We start from the raw sequence: 19,205 nt of genomic DNA on the forward strand, positions 1-19,205 counted from the left end.
AGGTTATTCCCCCCAAAACGGTACAAGTACAGTCACCCTATGTGGCCTAGGCCTAGGCCACCTAGTGAGTATCAGCCTCATAGCAAGGACAGTTTCAGACGTTTTATTGATGAGTATAGACATAACCATCATGACCATCTTTAGGTTAATATTTGTAGAGCTACCATTGCTTCCACTTCTTAACTTAGGATCTATGCTAAATTCACCTAGACAGAACATCATAATGATAGTCAGTAGGGAGAAAGGCAAAATCCCACAAGAAGAGAGACAGGAGTCCACCTCAATCAGTCTTCATAGTGGACAGTTATACACATGAGCACAAAAAACAGATTACTTTTAAAAGTACCAGCAGATTACAGTATATATGGTGACTGCAAAATATATTGTGACGTTAGAGCCTTGCTCAGCCGTGCACACAGGGTGCAGTTAAATAATATTCATTTTAAGTTCTAGAGCTCACTTGCTATTGATGTAACTCTTTGGGGCTATTATTTTTATTTCCAACTCAGCCATAATCTTAGAAAGGCCATGCGATTTCTCAGAATCGTTTTGGCTATATTCAAATATAAAATCCTCTTGGGTCACTTTGGTACATTTGACTCAGATTGGATTCTATTTAATCTAAACATGTTCACCTATTTTTACCTGTTTGCTTTTGTTATAAAATATCCAAACCTGAGTTAATCCTTCCTTGCTGAAGGGAATGTAGGTCGGTTTGAATCAGGATTGTAGTGGATTTGCTCAAAAAAAAATAATAAAAAAATAAAAATGAAAGAGAGAGGGAGAGAGAGAGAGAGAAAATCTCCCAGTGAAGAATAGGTGGGGATAGCATTTTCTTAACATTTCAGTCTAAATTTTCCCTACAGTACTGAGAAATGTGTCTCAGTGCTTTAGCTGGCATTTAACTATAATATTGCTAATTGATAGAAGTAATTTTAGTGCTTTCTTAACATTACAAATCTCTAGCGTGCCATGTAGTGAGTCACTGAATGATATAAAATATGCAAAGGGCTTTAACTAAAAGTTCTGAGTTCACTTAAATACTGATTTGATATAGGAATATATAAAAATAATCACAACAGTATCTACTTTTTAAATCTAATAAAGAAATGGGACTACATGTTATCCTGATGCACACTAGTAGGAGAGTAGACACAATGAATCAGACCCTTTGGAGGGGGAGGCGCTGATCTCTTCTCCCCTTTGACCACCAATAGGATCCACGGGAATAGCTTGAAGCTGTGTAAGGAGAGGTTCAGATTGGATATTAGGAAAAGCTTCTTCACTGAGAGAGTGGTCAGGAACTGGAATAGGCTCCTCAAGGAACTGGTCACAGCACCAAGCTTGCTGAAGGTCACGAAGCATTTGGACAACACTCTCAGAAATAAGGTTTTATTTTTGGGTGGTAGAGCCAGGAGTTGAATTCCATGGTCCTTGTGAGTCCCTTCCAACTCAGGATATTTTATGATTCTATGATTTTGTGATTAGGTTGTAGACAACAGAACTGCAGCAGTGCATTGTGTTGATTTATATCCTCCTGAAATATACATATGTGTATATATGTAAATGTATATATATACACACACACATATATACATGAAAAAAAGAGCAGTGCAATAGATATAGAATGAAGCCCTATCCACTTATTCTGGAAGTATTCTCTGTAACCACACCTAGGAAGTGTGAAGAACTGCAGGAGTGCTCTAAATAAAATGTCTGCAGTGAAATCTACCTAAACCTGGTCTTATAGATTCCCTCCCCCAGTGTTAGGGGTTCAATGGCATCAGAAAAATCCAGGCTAAGCATTTAGAAGTTCCATTGAAAATTTGGATATTGACTTTCATGGGTTCAGCTGGAATAGAGTTAATTTTCTTCATGGAGGCTCATATGATGCTATGTTTTGGATTTTTGATGTTTCTGTTAATAAACCCAAAATGCACTTCACAACTAACAGAGCACATATTTTTTGCTATTTTTCTCCTGTTCAGTCATTTATACTTTGAGAAGAAAAGGAAAGATGATGGATGAATAATAATGCCTTGGTTTGGTTGGGATAGAGTTATAAGGTGCTATGTTTTGGATTTTTAATGAAAATAGTGCTGATAACCCTGTGATGTTTTAGTTGTTGCTGAGCACGTATTTACGCTGAGTCAAGGACTTTTTTGTTTCTCAAACCGACTGCTAGTGAGTAGGCTGGGGGTGTACAAGGAGCTGGGGTGGGTCACATCCAGGACAGCTGACCCAAACTGACCAAAGGGTTATTTTATAGGATATGACATCATGCTCAACAAGAAAATGGGGTGAGGTTGGATGGGTGGAGGAACTGGCTGGACTATTGTTGGTTGGTAGTGAGCAATTGTTTTCTGCATCACTTGTTATCTTATTTGCTTAACATCTTCATTAGTGCTATGAATGATAGAGGCTGAATAAATAATTGAAAATAAACATTTTTGTTGGGGGGGGAAGGGTGGATGATGACACACCCTAAAAACCCCACTGCAGTGTGATTTAGTTATGCTTTCTCCTCATCACATAAACTTCTTCTGGGGTCTTCCCAATTTGATTTTCTTCTACCTTCACTTCCATACTTTTCTCAGGTATTTGCAAAACTTTCCTTTGCTCTCTAAAATTAGACCAAGTTGTTATAAAAAAATATATTTTTTTCTTTTTTTTTTTTTTTAATGATCTTCAGTAGTTGAAGATGATCTCCTTAGAACTGAGGGGTCTTCAGTATTAGGACTGACACTATTTAACATCTTTATCATTGACATGGAGATAGTGGGATTGAGTACACCTTCAGCAAGTTTGTAGATGACACCAAGCTGGGTGGTGCAGTTGACATACTGCAGGGAAGGGATGCCATCCAGAGGGACCTGGACAGGCTTGAGAGGTGGGGCTGTGTGAATGTCATGAAGTTCAACAAGGCCAAGTGTAAGGTCCTGAATATGGGTGGCAGCAATCCCAAGCATAAATATAAGCTGGACAGTGAATGGATTGACAGCAGCCCTATGGAGGAAAGTTTCAGCAGTTGGAAATACTATGGGAGTGTTGGTTGATGAAATATTAAACATGCACTGGCAGTGCATGCTTGCAGCCCAGAAAGTCAATCGTATCCTGGGCTGTATCATAAGAAATGTGGCCAGTAGGTCAACAGAGGTGATTCCCCCCCCCTCCTCAACACTGCTCTCATAAGACCCTACCTGGAGTACTGTGTCCAGCCCTGGGGCCTCCAGCATAAGGACATGGACCTGTTAGAGCCTCTCCACAGGAGTGCCATGGGGGTGATCAGAAGGCTGAAGCATCTCTTCTAAGAAGTTACACTGAGAGAGTTGGGGTTGTTCAGTCTAGAGAAGAGAAGGCTCCAGGCAGACCCTATTTTGATCTTCCAGTACCAAGAGGGGGCCTACAAGAAAGCTGGAGAGGGACTCTATCAGGGAATATAGTGATCGGAAAATGGGTAATTGCTTTATACTAAAAGAGGATGGATTTAGATTAGATGTTAGTAAGAAATTCTTTACTCAGAGGGTGGTGAGGCACTGGCACAGGCTGCCCAGAGAAGCTGTGGATGCCCCATCCCCGGAGGTGTTCAAGGCCAGGCTGGATGGGGCTTTGAGCAACCTGGTCTGGTGGGAGGTGTCCCTGTCTATGACAGGGAGGTTGGAACTAAACTACCTTTAATATTCCTTCGAACCCAAACTATTCTATGCTTCTATGAGTCTGAAATTACATAAGAGAAAACATAAAGCAGATCTTTATTATTTATTTATTTATTTATTTATTTATTTATTTTTCCCCATTGAGAACTAAAAAGTCATTTGGTTTTATCCTTACCTTTGCACAATATATAGTAGGCCTAATTTGCCACATTTATTTATTATTATTGTTTTTTTATTTTCATACTTCTTACATAAACTCATTTTTCTTTAAACACAAATGAAAAACTATTAAAACAACAAGTTCTGCTATTACACATGCCACAAATTAGAAATAGAGAGAAGAATGAAATACAATACTTCATTCACATGGATTCATGTGGATCTTAAAATCTGTCTTCAAGACAGACTTCAGGGACACATGACATGCTCCAACTCTGCTTGACACTTCCTGAGTTGATAGGACAGAGACAGTGTGAGCTTGCATTTACCTTTTTTTATTTGTTCTTCTTGAAAGCGTCTTGGCAACAATATGGGATGAAGAGACCTTATGCTCATGTGCAGAGAGAGTTACTCCATGCATGGTGCACTGTGTAAAAACAAATGTGTGAATGATCAAACTATATCTGGTGAGTTGGATTTGACACTACTGCTATTGTATATAAGTGGAACTGGCCAGTACAGAACAACATGTGTATCTCACACTTCTGCTTCTACAAATATCCGCAATACCAGTTACCATCAGACACAAGTAATTAGAATATTTTAATGTTCAATTCACAAGAAAGTCAGTGTGGCATTCTGCTGCGTCAATGGATCTGCACAGTGATATTATGATGATCTAATGAGATTCAATTACTGTGGGAAAGTGCAGGAGACACCAGAGGGCATCAAATTCCTCAGGTAGTTTAAAGAGCGAGAGTGGAATACTTGGGGTAACATAGAAAAATAGGTACTTTTAATCAAAACAAAGGAGACAAAGTAGCATAAACCAAGAACCACATAAGAAGGCAAGTTGCTATTAAATATATCCAGGTACCATAATTTGAACTCAGGTTGCAAACTTTTCTACAGCTTTGCAATATGCTTCCTGTTGCTGTTACCCACCCTAGTTAGCAGGGCACGGTGGAACAGTCTGACCTTCAAAATGGTGTACAAGTTTAGCAGATTCATTTCATCTCATTTAAGCATCCAGAAATTAGTAGCTTGTCCTAAACTTGCTACCTAAGCTTCCTTCTCTAGTCAGTGGAGAACAAAAAGTATTTCTGTTCCTTCTTGAAAAAGACATTTCAAATATATGTCATGAATCACTTTCTGAAAGTCACACTCCCTACTGATTATGTATAGAAACTAGATTGACAGCTTTGCCACCTAATTTGGAGATGGCTAAATAAAAAAAGATTAGATGAATTCAATGCATTTGAATTGTATCAGTCCTGGATAATTAACCTGAATTAGATGAGGGCAGAAGTGTACACTAATTTGTCAGCTCACAGCATATCTTTATATATATGCCTTATGCTGACATATTTAGGGGTCAGAATACTCCACAGGAGAAATAGCTTGTTTAGGAATTGCCTAAAGTATCCTGTGGCAGATGAATGCATGAGCTGACTGCTTCATTGGCATTGCATAATTCTACTTACTTAGAGGTAACATTACTTACTTACAGAACATAAGAAAGGATGGGCTTGGCTATTCTTTGCATTTAACCTTTTTTTTTTTTCTCCCCCCCCCCCCCCCCCAGGATATCATGCCTGAATATATTGGTAAAATAATTCTCTTTTCAATTCAATAAACAATTGAAAAGAAATAAATGCAGAGGCAGCTGCTTATTTGGAGACAAGTTTGTATAACATCTTGTGTTCTGTGCTGGGTGCCAAACGTCTTTCCACATACTGGCTCATTGTTGAAGTATCCGAACATCTGGCCCAAAATCCAGCCAGACCTCTCTCGGGGGATTGCAGTGAAAGGAGTGATAACCTTTCAATCTTCCACCTCTCATTGTTCATAGTTCCTCATTTTGATCTGTTCAGAAATCATTTCAGCCACTTTTTCTTTCTTCATCCTCTTAGACTGAGCCAAGTAAACATTAAACACAAAACAATAGATTATAAACAATTCATCTTTATATCATGCCTTCATCATCACCTGTTTGTCCCTTTGCCTCCCATGGGATATTTATTTTTTTGGAAAAAAAAAAAAAAAAGGTAATCTGTGAATTAAACATCTATCCATGCTGCAGAGTCATGTCAGAATACTCCAAAGCATCATCTACTTTTAAGCTTTCCATTCCTGTGTCATGTAATTGCTAGATGATGTGATGGATGCATAGCAAATCCGAGACCAGAACCTAATCAAAAATACGTTCAAAGCTATAACAAAAGCTGAAGACTGCAAGGAAACTGCTGGGTTGTTAAAAAAGAAAGCACCAGAGTTCTTGTCTTTGATGGCTTGCAATATCAAAAGATCTAGTCCAAACTTTTATACTTTTATTTATATTTTGATGGCTAAACAGACTCAGACTGCAGAAAATAGCCATTGTAGGATGGGAAATGAAAAAGCAGAGGTGTGTAATCAGAGCAAGGGAAATATCTTTCTATTGCATCTTCTTCAGATTTTATTTTCGGTCTTGTGTAGTTTTCATTCACTCTCCACCTAACTTTTTACAAAACATACCCTTTCTTAGACTGCAATTACTGTACATCTTTTCAAGGTAACATAAAGGTAAATTATTGACACCATACTTTTCTAGTTCAACAACTGCTATGTCTGTCTCTCCTGTTTCTAAACCCTGAAGAAGTTGAAACTGTACCATAAATCAGGCAAAAATATAGTTCAAACATTGATTTATCTTTAAAAAGTCTGTCAGTGTGGACTTGCTTTGACACTGCCTTTCTCTTTCTCTTGCCACAGGAATCCCTATCTCATCCAAAACCTGAACAATATAGAAGAACATAGCAGGGATACACCAGCTAAGTGCAGTATGCAGTACTTATGCTCAGCAAAAGATGTAAGAACAAGTCAAGCATGTAGTGATACTTCCTTTAACTTAGTGGCCTCCTCAATCAAAGAATTTATGTAAATCCTTTTGTATCGTATCCTTTCATGGACATTATTTCCACGGCACCATATCACTGAAGTCCAGAGAGAAGAAATGGTGGTGCCAATAGATAAATAGACAGAAATTAAAAGAACAGGGAAAGGAAGGGAAGGGAAGGCAAGGCAAGGCAAGGCAAGGCAAGGCAAGGCAAGGCAAGGCAAGGCAGAGAGAAAGACAGAAAGACAGAATGACAGAAAGACAGAAAGAAGGAAAGAAAGAAAGAAGGAAAGAAGGAAAGAAGGAAAGAAGGAAAGAAGAAAGAAAGAGAGAAAGAAAGAAAGAAGGAAAGAAAGAAAGAGAAGAGAAAGAGAAAGAGAAAGAGAAAGAGAAAGAGAAAGAGAAAGAGAAAGAGAAAGAGAAAGAGAAAGAGAAAGAGAGAGGAAGAGAGAAAGAGAGAGAGAGAGAGAAAGAAAGAAAGAAAAAGAAAGAAAGAAAAGAAAGAAAGAAAGAAAGAAAGAAAGAAAGAAAGAAAGAAAGAAAGAAAGAAAGAAAGAAAAAGAAAGAAAGAAAGGAAATAAGAGGGAAAAAGGAAACTCTGCCTAATGACTAGAAATTCAAACGACACTGGATTGTCAGATCAATGAATTTACTAATATCAGTATATATACACCAGACACTATCTCTGACAGATAATTTAATTAATTTCTTGTTCACTTCTTGCATAATCTATTGACCTATAAAGCTGACTGCACTGTAAGGTAAGTATAGTTGATAACATCCTGCAAATAGTGTTGATTTTCTCTTTTGGGTAAAGGATCAAGTTTTACACAGTTTACTTCTGTGGAAATCCTCCTCATAAAGCACTACGTCTTAAGCAGAAGTATGTCTTTTCTAGGTATATTATTTCTATAGCTTGGCATGTATAATCTCTCAGGCAACAGAATCAATTTAGCCACAACAACACTGAGTTTATTGGCAGCAGCAGGAACAAATATAGGTCAATGCTGTGCATTTTTAACAAGAAAAACCTTGGAACAGTTTTTAGGGGCCTTCTTCAATATTTATGGTATATGCAGACTCCCAGCTCTGGCATACTTATTTCTCTTAGACATGTTTTCTGTAATACATTCATATGAGTTCACAATAATAACAATAAGATATTCCAGAAAAATATCTGACTCACATAGGGATATGAGAGCTAATTTGTCTTGTTCCCTCTTGTCTTGCAATATGTCTGTTTGTTCATTCTCTGCCAAATTCTCCTATACACTTGAATGGAAATGATTATTTTCTAGATTTATTAGTGTTTTCCAGGTCATTTCCTGTTTTTTGTAGTTGACATGCTGTCACAGACACTCTTCATCTGGTACATCAGTCTGTTCCTGAGGCAATGAACATCCGCCAGGTTGCATTTGGCAAATGGAAGTAGTGAGCTAACACAACAGTGTGGATCCCAGTCCGGAACTTCCTCTCACTGAACTGCATCAAAAAGGCATAGATTTTCAAATAAGTCAAATCAATACACTTAAGCCTCTAGTTCAGATATTTAGCTGAAGGGCCAAGAAATCAAGATGTCTAAATCACCATTACAGAGGTTAATCCATGACAGTAAGATCACAACAGTTTCAGAGAACTCACTGGGATGGACCATCAAGTTCCTTCTCTTTATTTATCTGTATTGTCATAAATAAATTATATGTAGCCTACCTTGGACAAATACATTTGCTGATGGACATTTTCAAGATAAAATTATTCCAGATATTATTGATAAGACTAATTTGCAAATAGTATGCCTTCAATTTATCTAATCCTGATTATTGTGGTTTGGGAAATAAAGAGAAAGATAAAATGAGGAAACAAAGAAAAACACCACTAAAAGACATGGAAAATAAAGTTGGATTTAGATTCTACATTCTAGCTCCAATTGCAGTCTGCTGTAATTCACCTCCCCAAGTTGAATTTTTTCCAAATGTTAAGAGTTACATCTGCACAGGTGGCAAGAATCAGTTCAATTTTGGCATAGCTATATGCCACCAAACTGACAAGGAATCAGAAACTAGGTTTTACCTTTGAAAATCCTTGAGGGATTCAGTCATTTAGAAATATTTTGATAATGTCTAAAACTGACTCCAAAGGGACAGATTGCACAAAAAGTGTGTCATCTGCTCTCTTTTTTGAATTTTTGCTTTCTATGAAGGCAGCAAAACCACCCACATATTTTTTTCTAACATTTGAGTGGTTAGACCACTCTGATTTAATTCCAGCCTCACATCAAAGGGTTTCAGATTTAAACTTTTCAGTTGCCAGGAATGTATCCTAACCACTGGCTTATAATTTTTCCTAAGATAGAGCATACTTCAGTCCTTCAGGTATTGCTATATTATTCTGCAGAAATTAATTTGGACATGGTGGTGAGAACATAGGAATAAAGGAAAGTTCTCTGTCTCTAAGTAATTAAAACTTGAATATGGAAAGTCTGGATGGTTAATCTGTACACCGAGAAACATTTTTAGCCTGCTTTTTCTTTTTTTTCTTCTTCATTCATTTTTAAAGTTACAAAAAATAGAACTATCTGTCCATTTCTTAACATTTAGGCTGTGTTGCTAACATCAGCCGAATAATAAATTAAATGAAAACTGAAATCTGAGTAAAGGGAAAGACAGAAAAATGATCTCAGATTCTTTGTTTTGGCCTCCTGTCTAGACAGTAAGCATATATTTGCAAAAGAGCTGATGAACATATATGCAGTTTTGAAACAGCTCTGCTACTCCTTGCCTAAAAGAACAGAATATGTGGGAGGGAAGCAAGAGTACTATGTCATTTAGAGAATATCCTGTGTGTTTGAATGATAATCTAGATATGGAAGCCCTGAAAGGAAAATAAATAAATAAATAAATAAAGTAAATATTTTTTTAAAAAATAAATCTACCCAATAATATATATTCTATCAAGTAATTAATATAAGCCAGAGAAACTGTTTGCAGGAGAGAAGTCAGAACAATTTTTCCTCTGCTGGGGATCTCAACCACATTGAATACAGAGTCAAGGCATACTCTTTTTCTTAATGTCTCATTCATTTTTTTCTTTTCAACAACATAAATTAAAGAGAAGAGTAATTAAAGCCCACTCTTCCTTCTTAGGTCTCACAGCAGACTACTTTGTAGACTGATAGCAAGAACATGCTTCAGGAAGATAGTGATACCATTTTGAATCTCTGAAGTGAAGAAAATAAAATGTTAATTTGCTTCATCCAAAGATGGGGTTCTAAGAGCTTGTCCATTGCATTCAAATAAAGTTTTGTGTGTGTGTCTTTTAAAATGCAGATTAAACTAAGGTGGTGGTCTCTGCTATATTTTGGATGGATTTTTTTATCAGTAGTTTTGATGTGGAAGCTTTTGGATGAGACACAAAGGGAGGGATTAGTCTGAATCAGTAAATTTCAGTAAATGTAAGGGAACTAGTTGTATTTAACACCATTTCATCAGTGGATATTGTGTCAGTACAGTGAAGGTTAAAAATCCATTCAGATATTCACCTGGCATGGGCTCAATTCTGTTATATAACAGTAGGCATCTGGTGACATTTAACATGCCTTCAGACATCTGCAACATCTGCATCAGACTCACAGGTCTGACACAGGAAGTTCAAGAGATCCCCATCCTTCCAGATCAGACTTTGGGACAAAAAGAAAAGATGCACAGGGCATCTCAAATGATGTTAGTAAATGAATCATGCCCAGTGTCTCTGCCTTTGGGTGATCTGAATAGATTACTAAGTTGTATTGATGGTAATAGTTGTAATAGACTACACACACATGGACAGGTAGAAGCAGTTCAGCTGCTAAAAGTATACATATTTTTAAGGTGCTGTAGGTACCCTGACTGGACTCTATCTGCTGTTGCAGAAGGTAATAATTCTTCTATAGGCACTGAACGGTATCTGTGAACTCATTGTAGATGTCTTAAATACCAAGAGATACCTTAAAAGCACATTAATTTTGTTTAGGCAATTTAACAGAGTATTACCCTGGAGCTGAGCCATGTCCTTGCTATAACATCCTGAGTGGGCTAAGAACAGAAAATCCTAAATTTCCTTCAGAAACAGAATGTTCTGCAAGAACCTTTAAAATACAAAAGAAGAAACAAACAAATGATGAAATATTGCAAGCATTAGGTAAGAGTTAGTACATTTTAAAGGCTCATACAATTTTAAGAAAAGTACAGTTTTAAGGATCACAACCTTGTCCTTGGCTACCTAATTCGTTAATTGAAAATTCTCTGAAGCAGGCTGTTATTACGACTGAATATTACCTAGCATGGTGTTGCTCTCAGGTGGAGGCTCTTTGTTTTGTCATAATAGAAATAATGAATAGCAATAACATATGCACCGATTTCTAGAGAACTAGCCCACTACCTAGTAATTAACTTGTACATATTTATTATCTACATGGTTTCAATGACAAAAGCTCATATTTTAGAGTGTAAAAAATATTATTCAGGTTCTGCTGACAAACTCCCAACCTTAAGGCAGTTTTCTCTGAAGTAGTGTCTTCTTGTGTCAGAATTAAAGATATGTGTCTGTACAGATTTCAGTCTCTGGGTTTAGGTATACCCTCTGTAGGGAAGACAATCATATCTCTTTAAAGTACACAATGTTATTGCTTTGGAGATGCATCCTGTCGTAGTGCATTGGTCATAAATATTTATGATTTCAGCAAATGGAACAGCCATGCCAATAAACACTGGTGTTTTTTCTTATTTTTCAGTATTTCAAGAACCGTATACAAAAGTGGGGCTGTGCAGTGACAGGTAGCACAATCTCCTTCAGCAGCATTGCCTTGGAATTCACATCCAAGGAAAGCTGGAAATAAAAAAACAAACAAACAAAGAAACAAACAAAAACAACAGACACAACAAACAAGCAACAACAACAAAAATCCCAACACCACAGGTTTTTTTTGTTTGTTTTTTTGTTTATTTTTAGTATTACCATTTCATAATCATTCTCCCATGCCATCAGGCTTGCAAGAGGACATGCTCTAACTCATCAGGACTACCACAGTCAAATAAGAGAGCTCATTTTTCCACAAATGAGAAATGACAAAGCATTTTAAGGTTAACAAGGCTTTCAACATGGGCTTTATGTCTTTATCTCTGTCTCTCTCTGTCTCTGTCTCTCTCTCTAGATCATTTCTAATAATACAATGGAAATAATTTCAGGTTACAGAACATGAGCATTTCTCTTACATCAATTCCTTTAAAGTCACACCTAACAGAGTTTCTGCTGCTTTAATGGTCCTACACTTTAGAAATACCAGTTCTCAGAAAACTATTATGATCATATGGCTATCTGTGTGTATATGTATGTATTGGTGTTCATGCCTAAAATCTTTCCTAGTCTCTTCTGTGTTCAATGGCACAGTGATATAATATGACATTTTCATAATACTATAATAAAAAAAAAAAAATCAGTAACCCCCTTGTCCTTGATGTAGCAAGGAGATTTTCAGACTAATGGTAGTAACCGGAGATAGCACAGTAAGGCTTGGACAGATAAACTCTGAAGTTTATTTTATTATGGAGTGCTCCTCTTCTCATATTTGTACTAGAGATCATTTTAAATGCTACTGAGGTCAAGGTACCTCAGTAGGTCGAGGTACCTTTTCCTTCACCCTCTGTGAGAGGAAAAGTTTGAGAGAAAAGTTTGATTACTACTAAAATCTCAGTAGGAAATGTATAAAACTTTAAAATGACATATTCACAGTTATTTTGTTGGTGGGCTAGAAATCATGGCCAGCACATGAAAAAAAAAAATATATATATATATATAAATGAAGGATGAGAGTTTCCTTTTGGGGGAAGGAGGGAAAGCCAACTAGAATACAGATCTCTTGATACAACTCTGTCATTCAAAACACTTCCAGGTTCACATTTCTTAGTGTGCAGTAAATTTTCAGTCTTCGTTACATGAAGAAAAGCAGGAATACATTATGCCAAGAGCAAGCAGAGATCAAATCTGATCTGATCTCTACTTCCACTTCATTGTGCTATAAGTAAAATGTGTCTGCAATGATATTTAGAATTGGCCAGGAAGCTGGTCTCAGCTACACCAAGATACCTGAGCTGTCTGTCATCTTTATGTTATCTCTAAGCTGCAACTCATCCTTTATGTTGCTAATTCTTAAATCTAAGGATGGTAAGACACTGGAACAGGTTGCCCAGAGAAGCTGTGGATGCCCCATCCACAAGTGGGTGTTCAAGGCCAGATTGGATGGGATTTGGACCTGGTCTGGTGGGAGGTGTCCCTGCCCATGGCAGGGGGGTTTGAAATAGGTAATCTTTAAGGTCTCTTCCAACCCAAGCCATTCTATGATTATTCTATGATTCTAATTTATTTATGTACAGAGAACACAAAATTTATCCAAAGTTCTTCTGCACTAAGGAAGTAGAGTAATCCTAAAAATGTCTGGATTATTTCCTTCTCCCTGTAGACCTCATTTATGAGAACAAATTAAAGGTCCACAGGAAAGTTTTTGGTATTACTACATGTTTCACAGTAGCTGGCAGACTTTACAGTCTCAAGACAAGTAACATGATGGTTATTTTCAAATACATTGCAGAAGGATGTTGGTGGAATTCATAAGGAAAAATAATACTATATCAATTTTCAGCAAAACTTCTGGGCTCTGATCAGCTGCTGCAGACTGAGCCTAATGCTTTATGACATAACTGATCAATGGTAATGAAAAGTGATGCAAAACACAAGCCTGGTAATAACATATATACAATGACATTTATTTTGACACAAAACCTGAGATAAAAGAACTCTAAACCTGACTGTGATCTTCTGTGTATAATACCATTATATGCTTAATGAAAAGTGAAATTTATATATTTTAAGTAATAGAGAAGAGCAAATGCTTACATTATGAATAAAGTGATCAGGGAAAAATATTACATAATATACATACATGCATATATGTAAATATGAAGAAAGTAATTTCATCTTGTCTCATCTTGTTTCCGTAATTCAGGTGTATACCTTGAAGCAAAAGTTTTCAGCTGATGATTTAATTCTAAACTTGGATGAATTGCTCTTTGATTCCTGTATTACTCTATTGCCTACAGAGCAAAGATACAACTAACTCAGCTTAGATTGTTAACTTTAATATGGCTCATTGATCAAAATTAATTAACCTCATTGGACTAATAGCCTAAAGAAAATAAGAACATTATGAAGGCATGGGCAGTTGCAATGAGCTCTGCAATGTTGGAGCTCTGCAATGTTGGAGCTCTGCAATGTGCACCAGCACATTGGTATTGTGATGCTTGATGTACCTGGCCAGCTGTTCTCTCAGAGTGCAAGAAATGTGCCAGCTGCCTCAGACCCTTGATTACAAATATGCTTTTTATTTATGTGGTATGTGTAAAAATGAAGGGTTTGGCTTCACATGCCACTTACTATGCCTGTAAAATGCAGCCAGCCTTCATGACATTATCTGTGTCTGTATCTTTTGTCAGCTTTTAACACTGTTGTCACATTTCAAAATTTCTCATTTCACATCCAGCAGTTTTCCACATTTCAGTTTTGTCTGCTTAACCTCAGGTCAGGACCTAGTCTAATCATTTGTCTGCAGCCCAAACAAAGAAGCAATCAAATCTGAGGGCACAGGCATTGTCCACCTTCATAATGAACATTACTTATTTTCTTCAAATTCTGGGTTGATGAGACAGAAAGCAATTAAAAGTGTTTAGCTTTTCCTAAAGAGGTGGATGAATGGAACTCAGTAACTCATACCCATACTAGGGCGTCTATGAACATAAAACCCACTACAGATCTTTAATACGTTTTGCCAACAGCAGCAGTTACTACAGGTGCCTTATAACTTGTAGATGAGTCATTTTCCTGCAAATTGCTCGAATTGTAGGCATGTACTTAATTCACCCTTCATCTCATGCATTTTATATATTTGCTTGAGTTGGAATATTTAGTCTTCAGATATTATAGAATGGAGTCTGCTTGCAAAATCTTAGGAAGTAAATTGTGCATATATTCTAAAAAAATGGAAAAATAATCTATCGGGATTATTCTACTGAAGTATCTGTCTTTGAACAATACAGCTTGCAAAACATCAGCATTTGGATATTAGAGTACACTGTCTGTGCCTTTGAAATTCTAAGTGATTTGATTTCTTCTCCAAATCTAAGGCTCAGAAAGACAATTACAGTTCACCTTTTATGCTGCAAAGGATACAAACATTTTGTTTTGATTAAACATAAGATCTTAAAATATATAGCCCCAACTGAGAGGGTGGTCACACACTGGTACAGGCTCCACAGTGAAGTAGTCACTGCACCAAGCCTGTCTGAATTTAAGAAGCAATTGGACTGTGCACTTAGTCACATGATCTAAAATTTTGGGTAGACCTGTGTGGTGCCAGGTGTTGGACTTGATGATCCTTATGGGTCCCTTCCAACTCGGGATATTCTATGATTCTATGATTCTATGATACTTAGTTTAAAAATAAGGAGCATTTACAAGACAGTTCTGGAAAAAATCTTTTTCTTTTTCTTTTTCTTTTTCTTTTTCTTTTTCTTTTTCTTTTTCTTTTTCTTTTTCTTTTTCTTTTTCTTTTTCTTTTTCTTTTTCTTTTTCTTTTTCTTTCTTTCTTTCTTTCTTTCCTTCTTTTCTTTCTTTCTTTCTTTCTTTCTTTCTTTCTTTTTCTTTCTCTCTTTCTTTCTCTCTTCCTTTCTCTCTCTTTCTTTTCTTTCTTTCTTTTCTTTCTCTCTTTCTCTTTCTTTCTCTCTTTCTCATTCTTTCTCTCTTTCTCTCTTTCTCTTTCTTTCTACCTTTCTCTCTCTCTCTCTCTTCTTTCTTTCTTTCTTTTTTTTCTTTTTTTTCTTTTTTTCTCAGCTTTCTTGAAGGTCATATTTGCATAACAGTTCAGATTGCCCATTCATCCAATAAAGATAGATTTCAGTCAGATTCGATATAAACATACAGACACCAGAGATCTCTACACATCTTAGAGAAATATTAGTCAGACAGATTTATTTCCTCACTTTTAAAATTGCATTGATATTTATTGCAGTGTGTAATGACTGAATTATATGGTTGATTGTTTCCAGGTATTAGTGCAATATGAACATATTAGTAGTCACTTTCTTACTGCAATAAAGTACAAAAGCAAATGATATAAAACAGATTGAAACGGTGCAATATGTATTTACAACATCCTATAAATTAATATCCAGCAAGAGCGGAAAATATAGAGTAATATGTAATGCTTCTTAACCTTGTTTCAACAGTTGTGAAGGACAGCCCTGCCCTACCTTTTCAGTGACTTAGACAATAGATAAGGGAAGCAGGACAGTTTTGTTTCTGTGCTCACAAGAAAGCTTTGTATTGATAGATTAGGAACTTTATGTTCAATCCTTGCTCTGTTCGATAACACTCATTTGGTAAATTTATCATTGAAATTAAATGGGCCAGATGGAAGAATGCAAAAGAAATGTATGTTTCTCTCTTACTGTGGAAAGAAGGTTCCTTACCAGATCTCTGAAAGTATTAAATAATACTGAGTTTTTTTTAGGAGATTTGTCATCACTTTCTGTGCTATAAAATAAGGAAGTTCAAAGCATAATATCTAGGGTTTTCAAGAAAATATAGACTAAGTCAGAGGTGTGAAAAATAACAAAATGCCCCGTGGGTATATTTAAAGGGCTTAGTCAAGCTCAAAAGAAAATAAAGGAAAAACAAAAGAAAATTGAGAGTTAGCTTGCTTAATTCATAGAGGTATCTTCATGGACAGAAAATCACAAGTAGTAGAGGCTACAGTGGAGAAAGTTGTAACAAGAACCAAAAACTAGAAGCTGTAGCCAGAAAAAAATGCATGAGAAACAAAAATCTTATCAGTAAGGGTGATTAACTAATGTAAAAAGCTACCAAAGCAAATGGGAGAATTTCCTTGGCTTTTTTTTAGATGAAAATTGAATGATTTTCAGAAATATTTCCTTGAAACACGCTCAAATTATTGGGCCATGGGGTGAAATACAGTCAATCTGAGTCCCTTTTTGCTCTAAAGACTCTGAATCAAAGAAAAATGTTGTCAGCAAAATGATGTTTTTCACGAATAACATTTACTTTCCTCAAAATTGAGTGATTTACTACCATGCCAACAGTTACATTAAAATGGAAGGGAAGGGAAGGGAAGGGAAGGGAAGGGAAGGGAAGGGAAGGGAAGGGAAGGGAAGGGAAGGGAAGGGAAGGGAAGGGAAGGGAAGGGAAGGGAAGGGAAGGGAAGGGAAGGGAAGGGAAGGGAAGGGAAGGGAAGGGAAGGGAAGGGAAGGGAAGGGAAGGGAAGGGAAGGGAAGGGAAGGGAAGGGAAGGGAAGGGAAGGGAAGGGAAGGGAAGGGAAGGGAAGGCAAAGCAAGGCAAGGCAAGCAAGGCAAGGCAAGGCAAGGCAAGCAAGGCAAGGGAAAGATGCAGCTGAGATTTGAATCAGTTCTCTAAGGAATTCAGTATTTTTATCCTTTACCATAAATAGCCTCAGTTAATCAGATTTGCTGTTGGAGTTTCAAAAGAGGTCTTTAGTTTACAGTCTATTCTTCTCTGTTCTTCTTGACCTTCTCTACTTTCGATTGCTTCTGAGACCCACAGGCCTTTGTCAGACTACCTTATATGCTGGAGTTGTTACTATTTTGCCAGTCAAGAGAATTATTGATGGTTTTTAGCAGCACCCTCAGATATAAATATATCACCAACAGCTGTAAGCAAGTGGCTGTTCTGAGGCTGCCCTGTGACATCAATCTGCTATATGGTCACAGTCTGTGTGTATGTACAACACAGCTCTCAGGTTTTAGCATAAACAACCTCTTCTGTCACTGGACTAAGGAGTCTCTCTTCTAACAGCAGTAAATCATTTAAAGAAGGAAAGGAAAAAATAAAAAAGAAAAAAGAAACGGCTGTTGTCATAATTCCTTCAATACCTTAATACTGGTTTGTACTTACGTTATACTACCAGATGGGAGATCAATGATCTATTGTGCTAGGGACAGTTCACACCCATAATGAAATGATAGTCACATCCTGCATTTTACAGTTCAGTATTGTAAAAAGAGACAAAATAGAGAATTTCAGGGAATAAAATCAGAGTTATTGAAGGCAACAATAAAATGATTAAGATTAATGAAATAAACAGTGACTGTAGTGCATCAACTGTCTAATTGAAGCCAAGTGTAATCAGTATCAGGGAACATTAAAGAAGAATTTAGATCTCTGCCCTTCTTATGTAAAGCATATTTAAGACTGGGGCTAAACAAAAGAATAAGGAGCATGCCTTGAGATGTAAAGGAATGATCATATTTTGAACTCAATGGGTTTATATATTTGCAGCTTCATTACGCTGGTAATATCTAAAATTAGTTTCCAATTTTATTTGAACCCAAAGAATATTGTTCTTCTTCTTCCCCTCTAAATCTGTGTTAAACCATACCAAATCCTTATGATCATTTAATTTGTTTCATTATATCATTAATTATATCATAGATAAACTATGGTCTTTGTATTTGGACTTTTTATCATTAACAGTTCACTGATAACAACCTGTGGTGCAAGTTGGATATTTGTTTCTTTGTAAATGCACATTAAAATAAACTTTTTCTTGTCCTAAGGAGCTGGTAATATAAGCACACTTCGACCTGAAGTACAAAATTTCATTCTCATCTACTGTTCCCACAGACATTGAAGAGAACTTTGAATGATTATCTTCCTGAAAGAAAAATTAAATGCAAGTTATTTAATTACTTCATACCTTTATCCTGGATTATTTCAAGAAAAATCTTGTAAGAGACTCCACTGCATTTCATGTAGGTTTAACTTTAATTGTGTAATGGAAAACAGGCCAACAGTCTTAATATTCAATTATTAGGAACATGTATAAGCTATGACAGTGACAGACATTAAAGTCATTCCAGTAGAGAGCCATTGGCAGTGGTTGATTAACTTTTTAAAAAGCTGCTTGAATAATTAATTGGTTTCCATTCTCTGTATAATTAGTGGGTAAGTTGTCAGTACCCAGATGCATATCAAATGATATACACATCTCTCATTAAAAAAGCTTTAAAGCTCATTTTGTTCCTAGAGAAAGGGAAAATTCTTTAATTTAAATGCATAAACCTCTTTCCTAACCAATGGCCAAACTTAAACAAAGGAGTCTGTGAAATTAAAAACATGGTAAGTGTCCCTCTGTCTAGTCATGCTCATATTTACTCATATTTTGCCTTTTAGCGCTTTATCTTTCGTCTTTAATCCAGTCTCCCCTAAATTTAATGGGGAAGGTTTTACAGATTTCGATCGCATTGGTGTCCCAAACTCAAAATATCTAGTCAACTTGCTATGCAACTGTAGCAACTGATCCTACATTTTGGTAACCTCCTTCTACATCTTGTTTTGTAGGTATCTGAATCACATAATTCAGCTATACATCTCATTGGTGAATGCTGTACCAA

The sequence above is a fragment of the Cygnus atratus genome, chromosome 2 (assembly GCF_013377495.2).
Source record: "Cygnus atratus isolate AKBS03 ecotype Queensland, Australia chromosome 2, CAtr_DNAZoo_HiC_assembly, whole genome shotgun sequence".
NCBI lineage: Eukaryota > Metazoa > Chordata > Aves > Anseriformes > Anatidae > Cygnus > Cygnus atratus.